Source organism: Grampus griseus, assembly GCF_964374135.1.
Source record: "Grampus griseus genome assembly, chromosome: 2".
NCBI classification, from domain to species: Eukaryota; Metazoa; Chordata; class Mammalia; order Artiodactyla; family Delphinidae; genus Grampus; species Grampus griseus.
In genome coordinates, this window is record NC_139018.1 from 5,482,367 (window position 1) to 5,494,947 (window position 12,581).

The following is a 12,581-nucleotide window of genomic DNA, read 5'->3' on the forward strand; positions in this document are numbered from 1 at the left end:
AACCCCGTCCTGTCACCACAGGGGAATTTACAGCTGTGCACTGCACTCAGGCCACACAGGCTGGTTTGAGGACGTCAGTGCCAAAGGGTGTGGGAAGGCTGGTGTGATGTTTCTGCGGGGGTCTTCTCCCTGCTCCCCACTGCCCGGCCGGGCTCAGTTTCAGTCAGCGGAGGGGAGGAGGGAGGCTCTCGTGAGAGCGTGGCCAGCCCTGCGCACCAGGGTGTGTCAGGCTCCAGAAGGGGGACTGCCGCTCCCCTTCCCATTCCTTTCCTACCTGGGCCCCCAAGAGCCAGGGGTGTTCCTGGGTGCTTCTGAGCCCCTGCTCTGTACCCAACCTGGTCCAAGCATTGGGAGGGGCCCCCTGGAGGGAGGTTCCTAAGGGAAGCAGCTGGGCTGAGTTCCCAAGAATCTTCCAGAGAGAAGGAAAGGCCAGGCAAAGGCCTGGGGCTGTTAACTTTTCAGCTGAGGGAACAAGGCTAAGGGGACATTAGGGAGGTGGTTGTACATGCAGGTCCGGAGCTTCGGGTCCTAGTGGGTTTATTTTTTATATTTTTTTATTTAAAAAAAATTTTGGCCACACCGTGCAGCATGCAGGATATTAGTTCCCCAACGAGGGATCGAACCAGTGCCCCCTGAATGGAAGATGGAGTCTTAACCACCGGGCCACCAGGTAAGTCCCCCGAGTGGGTTTAAAAGGCAAGAGGCTATAGAAGCAATTAGAAAGCCGGGCTGCGTGTGCCTCTCCAGGCAACCAGGAAGATCTAGGCGCAGAGTCCAGGGAGGATGAGGGTGTCCCGCTCCTTGGATGGATGAGTCTCTTTCTTCCGAATAACTCTCGGTATCTCCGTGTGTTCACTGGAGGGACTGGACCAGGTTGGTGGTCCTGAGCCATTGCGTATGCTCAAGGGGCATTTTTGTTTTGTTTTGTTTTTTCTTTTTTGCCGTGCCATGCTCCATGAGGGATCTTAGTTCCCCAACCAGGGATGGAACCATGTCCCCTGCAATGGAAACGTGGAGTCTTAACCACGGGACCACCGGGGAACTCCCCCGAGGGGCCCTTTTGAATCTTAAGAGTTTGGGGCTACAAACCTAGATAGATTGGACAACAGCAAACTTGTCAGCAATAAGCATGACTCAGAGCCCATCTCAGAAGCACGGAGACTCCTGGAGCCACCCCTGCCCCCGTCGGCTGCACCTTCCGCTTGGAGGTGCCTGTCCACTGCCCTGCCGGCTCTCTCACAGCCCCCAGGATGCCGCATCTAAGTGGAGTCCCAGCTGATGCCAGCCCTTCCTCTTTGGCAGCTGGTGGTACCCCCTCAACAGGACACCCCCCCACCTGCTGGGCGAAATGCTCCTTCCATCGGACACTGGGGGTGGCGTGTGTGACTACATATTAGGAAAGATAAACTGTAGAGTTGAGTGAAGAGTTTGCAGCCTCCCTGCTGAGAGCCTCCAGCCCAGGAGGGGTGACTCCAGCCCTGAAATCCCAGTGAGGCTGCCTCTCCCTGGCTCTTCATTGGATCTTCCCCCGGCCTTTGTAGCAGGTGCACCTGCCATGGCAGGGACCTGTTACGGACACCCAGCTACACACAGAACCTCAGCTTCTGTGGGCACGAATGGGCGTAATAATTCCTGCTCACCTCGCAGGCTTGCTGGGAGGATGGGAGGAGGAAGCGGCCCAGAGAATGCTTTGTAAACTGGAAATGGCCGTGAAGAATGTCGGGGTGGATTAGGCTGGGCCGGCCGCCAACGGGCGAGGCTGCGGGGCCTAGGCTGCAGCTGACGAGGGTCAGGTCTGGGGGCTTCTGTCAGGGAGCATCGCTGGTTCTTCTCTCGTTTTTTTTCTTTCTTTAACTTTTCACTTTATATTGGAGTATAGCTGATGAACAGTGTTGTGTTAGTTTCAGGTGTACAGCAAAGTGATTCAGTTATACATATACATGCATCCATTCTTTTTCAAATTCTTTTCCCATTTAGGTTGTTGCATAATATTGAGCAGAGTTCCCTGTGCGCTAGACAGTAGGTCCTTGTTGGTCCTCCTCTCTTGTTTAACACACACTGGCTTGGATATCGGTTTTATTATTATTATTATTTATTTATTTATTTTTGCGGTATGCGGGCCTCTAACTGTTGTGGCCTCTCCCATTGTGGAGCACAGGCTCCGGACGCTCAGGCTCAGCGGCCATGGCTCATGGGCCCAGCTGCTCCGCGGCATGTGGGATCTTCCCGGACCGGGTCACGAATCCGTGTCCCCTGCATCGGCAGGCAGACTCTCAACCACTGTGCCACCAGGGAAGCCCAGATTAATTATTTTTATACTGCAAACAAAACAATGTATGAACTTAGGTTAAAAAAAAATCAAATAACATGAAAATGTTCAGAAGGAAATGAAATATTTCCCTGGCCCTTCCTCCCCTTCCCCACTCCCCAGAACCACCTGTTTCCACATTTAGTTGTTCCTTTTGGTTTTGGTCTCCATGTTTCTCAGTAAGATGCTCCCGTGGCTATTTCTTGATTTTTCAATTCTAGATGTTTCTAGAATTCCTTCCGGTCGTGACAGACGAGGCTTCAGCTCCCACTCCCTCAGCATCCCCTCAAAGGCTCTACCCAATTCTTAGTTGACCAGTGGTCCAGGGTTTTATTATTATTCTGTAAATGTTACCTGTGAAAGTACCTAGTAGGGCTTCCCTGGTGGCGCAGTGGTTAAGGATCCGTCTGCCGATGCAGGGGATACGGGTTCGAGCCCTGGCCCGGGAAGATCCCACATGCCGTGGAGCAACTAAGCCCTTGCGCCACAACTACTGAGCCTGCACTCTAGAGCCCACGAGCCACAGCTACTGAGCCCATGTGCCACAATTCCCGAAGCCCTCACTCCTAGAGCCCGTGCTCTGCAACAAGAGAAGCCAGTGCAATGAGAAGCCCGCGCACCGCAACGAAGAGTAGCCCTCGCTCGCCGCAACTAGAGAAAGCCCACGCGCAGCAACGAAGACCCAAAGCAGCCAAAAATAAATAAATTTATTAAAAAAAAAAAGGAAGTACCTAGTGGTTCCTTTTATGGTGGAGCTTTGTTTGTTTATGTCCTGGCGTTAATGCGCTTTAAAAAAAAACAAACTTGGGAATTCCCTGGCGGTCCAGTGTTTAGGCCTCCTCGCTTCCGCAGGGGGGCAGGGGTTTGATCCCTGGTTGGGGAACTAGATCCCACAAGCCGTGTGGTGCAGCCAAAACAAACAACCAAACAACAAAAAAACGTGTTGGGTCTTTATGTGTCTCTTCTTACGTCCTCTATCCGCTCCGCTCTAACCTAGTGGTAGGATGGTCAAACGTCCAGGCATTCGGATGCCTTACCTAGCCCCTCCGGGCCTGGGCTCTTCCAGGCTGAGCCGTCCACCCCCTGCTTTGGGGCCTGGGCCTGACCCTCCCCCTGCTCCCACCAGGAAAGGACCTGCCCTCCTGGGGAGCCCTCCTGTGCCTTGGTCTACTCTCAGCACCTCGAGGAGCATGTGCTTCCAAAGCTTCCTGAGAGGTGCACAGCAGTTCATTTTTTTCCTTTTCATGACGACCTTGCACTTCCGAAAATGTTTAGATTCCAGTCTCACACATGGCTCTCTGTGGGCCTAGAATCCAGGCAGGAAATCCTTTTCCCTCAGACTTTTAAGGCAACTGATTGCTCTGTGATCTTCTAGCTTCCAGGGTTTCTAATGAGAAGTCCAATGCCAAGCTTTTTAAAAATGTATTAATTTAAAAACACGTGCACAGGGGCTTCCCTGGTGGCGCAGTGGTTAAGAATCTGCCTGCCAATGCAGGGGACACGGGTTCAAGCCCTGGTCTGGGAAGATCCCACATGACGTGAAGCAGCTAAGCCTGTGAGCCACAACTACTGAGCCCGTGTGCCACAACTACTGAAGTCCGCACGCCTAGAGCCCATGCTCCACAACGAGAGAAGCCACCGGGATCAGAAGCCCGCGCACCGCAACGAAGAGTAGCCCCCGTTCGCCGCAACTAGAGAAAGCCCGTGCGCAGCAACGAAGACCCAACACGGCCAAAAATAAAAACAAAAAAAACCAAAACACGTGCACAGAGTTTCAAAAATCAAATACGGTTATAAAACTTAAAAGAAAAAAAACCAAAAAACAATCCCTTGCCTCATGGCTCCGCCCCTGATTCCTGCTTCCCAGAAGCAACTACTTTCGATTCTTCTGTGACTTTTCTCCACATTTGAAAACAACACACGTACACTGCTCTTGACTCTCCAGTTTAGGTAGTACCACTGCCTTTCTCTCAGGGACCAGGAAGGTTTAGCCTACTCATGCGCCCACCCTCACACATGCCACCCCTTCCCCCACCCTCCTAGTATAACTGTATCGCAATTTTTTGGTTAAATCAATGATGTTTACATATTATACTATTTAAACACTATGGCCAACAGAGCCACGATATGTCCTATGACTGTATTTCCTTCCTTGTAGGACTTCTGGGTTTCCCTGGTGATTATTAGTTGCCTCCTTATTTTGACTTGCTGGGTTTTCTTTGTGCTTGTCACTATTTCACCGCCAGACTCTCTGACAGAGCTCTGATGTTCCTCTCAAGACATCCAAGGCCCCAGGGACTCCATGAGCTGTGTTCTCTTTCTTGGCCAGATCCTCCTGGCGCCCTCCCTCCCTGTTCCAATCTGCACTGACTGCTTCTAGCCCTGAAGCCCTCCCTGTCCCACTTCCCTATACCATCACTTTGGGATTCCCCATTTCCTGAATTTGGGTCCTTTCGTTTCTTTATTGAATTCCTAAGTTTAGAGAAAGAATGTCTGAGAGGTAATTTTTATTTTTTTAATCTGAACATGTCATACTCTACCCTCATACTTAATTGACCGGATACTGAAATAATTTTCCTTCAGAATCTCGAATGCATTGTTCCGTAGTCTTCTAGTTTTTGGAGATACTGTAGAGAGTGGCTCCTAGGGAAACCTGCTGCCAATGAACAAGAGCTTCATCTAACCCAGCGCTTCTCGGCCCTGCCTGATGGACTCCCATCCTCCAGATATTCTGATGGGATGGATCTGGGGTGGGGTCTGAGCGTCTGCATTTTACCAGCTTTTAGGTGATTCTAACCAGTGCCCAGAGCTGAGAACCACTGCGCTGACCCCCTGGCCTTGTTCAGAGTTAGCCTGACTAGCTGCGTCCTTAGGACACTGACTTGTTCACAGGGGCTCTGAGCGCTTAGGATGCTAAGATGGGATTCTTCGTCGCAAAGCTGTGTCCTGGTATTGGGTCTTGGGGGTGCTGAGCCTGTTCTGGAAAGAAGGCTCAACTCTTCTCTTAGGGTCTCAGAGTCTCAGGCTGGGCTCTGGGGCATTCCCAGGCCTTCCCCTAGCAGACCAGCACCCCACCTGCCTCATTGTGTGGCTTGTGGTTCAGGCCTACCTTTTCTTGTGCATTTGAGTCTCTTTCTACCCCAGGAGGAGGCTTGGAATGATTCCATTTCCAGGTAAGGTCCAGAGGCTCGGAGAAGGGCAGGACTCCCCAGGGCTACCCTGCTAGGAAATATCAAGTCAGAGACACAGATTCTAACTCCAGGGCTTTTCTACTTAACCCAGCTTCCTCCTGTACCGTTCATTATTCCACAAGCACTCACTGAGTCCCCAGGCTCTCTGCTGGGAGGGCACCAGGGAGCAGTGACGAACAAAAAGGTGAACCTGATGGTCCAGTTTTAAAGTTATTCATGTCATAGCTTCTCTGCCCAGCTGTGGGCTCAACTGGGGGCTGGGGGGACAACTTGACTTCAGCCCAGCCTCGCCCAGAGCAGGTCACAAGAGGAATTACTGTTACTGCTGTTGCTATATCAAACAGGAGGAGCAGACAGAGAGGGCGGGGAAGGCTGGTGCTGCAGCCACATTAACAATTAAGGTCGTCACCGACTTCGTTCCACCATCAGGGCATAAAATATTCAGGCACTGGAGGAGGCTGGTCTCCGGTGTCTGCAGAGGGCAGGGCCGGGAGGGGCAGCGTTGCTGGCTGTAGATACTGGGCCAAGGGCAGCCTCCAAGGCCTGGGGTGCAAGGCATCTGGAGGCTGTAGGGGCTGGATGGGCGTGGCACGGGGGTGTCTCATGCAGATGGCGCAGCTGCAGACACCCATGGAACACCACGGGGACCAGGCCCCTGAGGGCCCTGGAGAAGAGGGGGCTTTGTCCTCAAGGACAGTGCAGCTGCGGGGAGGCAGATGAGAACCACCCATCACAGGTGGGCCCGCCCGCCTGGGCTTCACGCTTCCCAGCACAGTGACGCCGGCAGTCACAGAGATACACAGCTGGCCTCAAAGACCGTGTGTCTGGGGTCTGGAACTTATCACCTGGAGTAAACCCTGCGTATCTGACAAGTAGCATAAGTCTTGTAGCATTGTATTTGTGCATGTGTGAAAGCGTCAATTTTTTTTTTTTTTTGCCGTACGCGGGCCTCTCACTGTTGTGGCCTCTCCCGTTGCGGAGCACAGGCCCCCGGACGCGCAGGCTCAGTGGCCATGGCTCACGGGCCCAGCCGCTCCACGGCATGTGGGATCGTCCCGGACCGGGGCATGAACCTGCGTCCCCTGCATCGGCAGGTGGACTCTCAACCACTGCACCACCAGGGAAGCCCCGAAAGCGTCAATTTGATAAAACAGACATTTCAAAGAAGTCATGGTAGGCAAGGCTGCTATACTGTTTCTTCTTTTTTTTCTCCCTTAATATACAGGGTGCCTCGAATATAAAATTTGACCTGGGTTTTTCCTGTGCTCTGAGAGCTATGAGGGTACAGACCCCAGAGAAGCTTGTGCCCCTGAGCATCAGGACCTAGGTACAGGGATGTCCATGGCAGCATTGCCGGTTACAGCAAGAAAACTAGAAACAAATGTCCTTCAACAGGAGAAAAGTAAAGGTAATGTATTCATGCAATGGAAATTAGATGGCAGAGTTCTCAGCGGGGGAGATTTTGCCCCCAGGGGCCATTTGGCAAGGTCTGGAGACATTTTTGGGTTTGTTTATTAATTTTTATTTTATAATTGGGGTATAGTTGATTTACAATGTTGTGTTAGTTTCAGGTGTACAGCAAAGAGGTTCAGTTATACATATACATAGGTCTATTCTTTTTCAGATTCTTTTCCCATTTAGGTCATTACAGAATATTGAGTATAGTTTCCTGTGTTATACGGTAGGTCCTTGTTGATTATCTATTTTATATATAGCAGTATGTATCTGTTAATCCCAAATTCCTAACTTATCCCTCCCCCCACTCCCAGCTTTCCTCTTTGGTAACCATAAATTTGTTTTCTAAGTCTGTGAGTCTGTTTCTATTTTGTAAATAAGTTCATTTGTATCATTTTGTAAGATTGGAGACATTTTTGGTTTTCACAACAATAGGGGCAGGGGTGCCACTTCCATCTAACTGGTGAAGGCCAGAGATGCCGGTAAACATTCGGCAGAGCCGAGGGACGGCCCCTGCCGGCCCCGACAATAAAGACTTCTCCAGTCCAAATTGTCAACATGCTGAGGCTGAGAAACCTCTTTATACAGCCAGCCCAGCCAGCCGCACAGATAGATGAGCCACAGTTACATATATCAACATAATAATACAGAACTTAAAAGCTTGTTGCCAAAGAACACATGAAGTATAATACCATTCAAATAAAGTTCAAACGCATGCAAAATTAAGCAGTATATTAGAAGGGAGAAATACAGTATTGTGAAAGCACAGGAATAAGCAATGCAGCATTCAGGATCGTGCTCACCCTGGGGTCAGGTGGGCTGCCCAGGTGACCAGGAGGGGCTCCAGGGGCCGGCGAAAGTGGTGATTCCTTAAGCCGGGCAGTTGGGCTCCAGGCACCTGCTGCTCTGCAGTTCGTTGTGATAGGAAATCGTTCATAATAAGAATAGCGTTTATAAGTGCACTGAGGGGGGAGCTGGTCCTGCAGAGAGCTCCCCTGACTCAGTTTCCCCGTGACTGAGCATCCCTCCCTGCCCTGCTCCTCGGGGCAATGGTCTGAGTGGATGTCAGCATTTGAAAGGGGAGGAGGGTATTTCAGTGGCTCCAGCTGGGAAGGGAGAGACAGGGAGGAGGGATGCAGATGCTGATACCTGCCCCCACCACCACCATTGGTCCCTAAAGGCACCTTCCCCCCACCTCTGCCCTGGCCTCTGGCCAGCCTGGCTTTGTAGCCTCCTGCCTGTCTCCTGGCCTCAGCGGACCCTCTCTGATGCATTCTTCCCCTCACACCTCCTGTCACCTGCTATCAAACAAAAGTCTGCCAGTTTTCTCTTTGCTCTGTACTCTTCTGTGGTTCCCACTGCCCTCAGGTTGACCTTGAGGCTTTTGCCTGTGACATCAGCAGTTCCAGGCAACCATCCTACGCATCACTGACTTCCTGATCCCCAGAACAGGGCCTGACCATTGGGTAATGGTGTGAGTGAACGAGCCCACCCTCCCCCCAGGCCGCCGAGTGCTGCCCTCCAAGGGGACGACATCCCCGCAAACTTGCCTACTGGTGGCCCCAGCATCAGTGCAGTTTCCTCACCTAAAAATGTGGGAGTTGAGACAGTTCATCACTAAACCCCATATTCCATGCTGCACCCATCCCAGAAGGAAGCTGGGGCAGCCCAGGGCCATAGCCCGCATCCTTTGTAGTCCCGTTTGCCAGGGGCAAGCACTAGGCTTCCAGGAGAGCCCTTGTTTCAATGTACCTCAGGGTTTGCATCTGGAAAATGGGTGCAATTTCAATGTACATTATGGGAAGACTGTCCTGATCCAGAGGGTGGGGAGAACGCACAGGGAAGGGAGGCACGTGCATCTCTCCAGAGCTGGGCAAGAGCCCTGCTAGCTGCTTGACACTGGCCCTTGTGGAGGAAGGCTCGTATGAGAAAACTGTGGCTCAGAGAGGTTAAGGAACTGGCCTAGGGTCACCAGCAAGTTGGTGAGGGAGGAGCTGTGAGATGGAGCTAACAACATGCAGTGACTGATCTGTCAGCAGGAAGAGCTGGAAAGCTCTTCCCAGTGGTCCATCCAGAGGCTCGGGGAGTCTCTCTGGCTTGGTGACAATGTGGAAGGCTGAAGTAGGAGGAAGCTGGGTGATGGACATGGTCTGGGCACAGCGTAGGCCTCCACATTGTAGAACCAGAGTCACAGTGAAAGGGATGTCACAGAGCAATTGCAGTACAGGAGGCTGTAGTCTATGGGGTAAGGTGCACTCTTGGGCCGAGATGGTCGTGGGTTTCAATCCCAGCTCATTCACTTGCTTGCTGTGTGACTTTGGACAAGTGACTTAACCTATGAGCCTCAGTTTGCCCCTTTGTAAAATGGGGATAGAGGCTCCTAACTCACAGGACTGCAGCGAGGGCTCAACGAGACAATCCTTGTAAAGCGTTAGCACAGTGCTGGGTAGATACATAAAAAGTGCTCAACTGCGAGTTCCCTGGTGGCCTAGTGGTTAGGATTCTGGGCTTTCACTGCTGTGGCCCTGGGGCTCAATCCCTGGTCGGGGAACTGAGATCCCGCAAGTCACGTGGCAAAAAAAAAAAAAAAAGTGCTCAACCAACACTATCCTTTATTAATAATAATGACAGTTGCTTTTCCATGAGCCCTGATTTTTCATCATAGCCCCTCCTCTGTGCATGGTGACTTCCCCCGTTCAGGATCCTCCCTGAGGTGGGGTGCAGGGAAGAAACCCCAGAGCCCAGCCCCAGACCTGGTCAGCTGCCACTGCCTTGCTGACCTGCAGAAATAGTCAGCCACCACGCAAAGCTCCACTGGCCACACCAGAGCCCTTGAGCGTCCAGCAGCCTCTGAACACTGCCCGTAAGTTCACACACAGTGGTCTGAGCAGCCAACAGGAATCCACGTTAAATCCTGAAGAGCTAATGACACCACCATTCTGATCATCACGTGAGGGCTGGTTTAGAATCCCTGGCACCCACTGGGTGCTGGGTAAGTGGTAGGAGGTGGTAGTTATTATTATTGCTGTTGTTGCTGCTGTTAGCTATCAGAGCCCCAGGGAGGGGGCCACACTTCCTCTGTGACTATTCCCCGCTGTTCTCTGCCTCTCCTGTATGTTCCGGCAATAAGGCATGGTTGTGTCTACACACACCCCTCACCATTGCTCACCTCTAGGCCTTGGCTTTGTTGTTCCCTCCACCTGGATTATCCCCACCCTCACCTTCCCCATCTACAATCTGATAAACTCCTACTCACTCTGCAAGATTCACCGGGCGGGGGGTGGGGGGGTCACCTCCTCCAGGAAGCTGCTCCCACTGCCTTAGGATGCTCCCACAATGATGTGTTTTGCCCCGCTCTTCTGTGGTACTTACAACGCGTCCACAATGCATATGGGATTGCACATACACATATGAATTTATGCATAAATACTTAACTAATTATGCTTGTGTGTTCAGGAAATCAGTGAATGAAAGTGACCTTGGGCAAGTCATTTCCCTTCTGGGGCTCAGTTTCCTCATCTTCAAAATGAGGGGCTCAGACTCAATTGGTCACGTACTGAAGGGTCACACATTCACTCAGCAGACAGCAAATAATGGCTGCTCTGAGGTCTCTGTTCAGCGCCCCAGCCACAGATGAGATAGGAAAGCCCCATCCCCTCTCAGTGAGGAGACAGTCTGCTTACTGCCAGTGTGCTCTCACCATTTCCCGGGTTCACAGACACTGCGATCGGGAATTATTTTGTCTACTACGTATTAGTGTACTGGCTCTCAAAAACATTTGTGTGGCTTTAAATGGACACACACAGTCCTGGAGATTCAGAAGAAAAAAAATTGGGGAGTGGTGGTGCATCTTTATTTTTTAAAAGACCCACAACTACTTTTACTGGGCATCTAGAGAATTACTGTATTAGAGGTCCATGATTTGGTTTTACGGATTTCATGACAAAGCAGAGCTAAAACAGCAAAGACACTTGACATTTCAGATCCTGGCTCGGGGTACAGGGTCTGTTGGATGGTGAGTATTCGAGGGGGCTTGGCACCTCTTGCAGGACCCTTAGGGAGGGGGCTCTGGCTTAGATGGTTCCCCTTGCTTCAGGACCCTTTTTTAGCTCTGGACCCTCTCAATCTCCTGCCGTCTATCCTGCTCTGCCCCAGCCTGTCCAGCCATGGTGCGGAGAGCAAAGACTGTCCCTGGGACCACCACCCAGGAGGCTCATCTCTAGCACCTTGTCTTTGCTGCACCAGGGGGATGTTAGGGATGCTCTCCTGAGTCTTGGTGAGGGGGACCCATGGTCCCACAGTCTGTAGATGATGCAAGCAAGCCCCGTCTAGATGGAAGGTTTTTTTTTTTTCTCTTGGAGAGTTCAGCTGAAGCTGCCAGCTCTGCAGGATCAGAGGGCAGAGATGCAGGCCATGGGAACCACCTGGGGCCACACACAAAGTTGGGGTGGCGGTTCCCACAAGCAGTGTTAACCATCTCAGCAACTTCCCTAGTGAGCCCATGTGTCCTGTGCTCACCCCTCACTCTCCCAGCTCAGGCTTTGTTCTGGGGAGAGCCTCCAGTGAGTTATTTAATCTGGTTGGCCTTTTGGGGTAAGAAAGACCTGTACCCTTCCCAAGCGGGAGCTGGAACCCTTTCTCTCCTCAAACTCAAACTCAGATGCCCTGGGCTGGGTCCTCGAAGCACAGTGCCCCAGTGGGGAGGGTGACCCCCAGCAGGCTCACCTGCCTGGGGGAACCTCAGCTACCCTGGAGCTTGACCCTCAAAGCTATGCTCTGCCTGGCACATCCTCTCCCTGAACATCTATATGGAGAGAGGGGGAGAAGGGTGGGGAATGAGGTCCTGAATCTGGACCTCTCTGCAACGCCCCCCACCCCCATCCCTTCTCCACACATGGGCCAGAGTGAGTCTCTTAAAAGGCAAATCAGGTCATATTGCATCCTGCTAACCCCCCACTGCTTTCCCAGCTGCCTTAGAATCATGGATGATCTGGCCCCTCTGACCTCATCTCTCACTCTTCTTCCCGAGCCCCCTCCCAGCCCCACTGGCCTTCTTTGAATAGGCCACTAACAGGCCAACCCTCGGGCCTCTGCACTAGCTGTTCCCTTCACCTGGAGTGCCCTTCCCCCTTATCTTTGTCCTTCTTGTCACTCAGATATCAGCTTAGACGCACCTCCTCAGAGGTCCTCCCTGACCACGGGATCTAAAGTAACTGATAATCACCTTCTGTGACATCAGCTTGTCTTAATCCCCTGCACAGCACTTATTACAGACTCATAGCTATCTAGTTTGTTTATTATCGTCTCTCCCCTCCTCCCCGCAGGGTGCAAAGTCCTCCCCCCCAGAGGGCAGTGGCCTCTGCCGTTGTCCCCTACAGAATCCCCCAGTGGTCTAGAAGAGGCCTGGCTTACAGTAGGGGCTGTACACAGTTGTCCAATGAATGGCTGAACAGCTGTAAATGGGGACATCAGCTGTTGCGCGGGCGCGCGCGCCAGGCCGTGGCGCTCACGGTCGAGTGCGCGGATTTTATCTCGTTGCGGGTCCCGGGGGAGGGACGCCCACCTCTGGCCGGCTGGCAGCAGACGCGCAGTAAATGCACTTCAGGGACGCGAGGATAAACGAGACG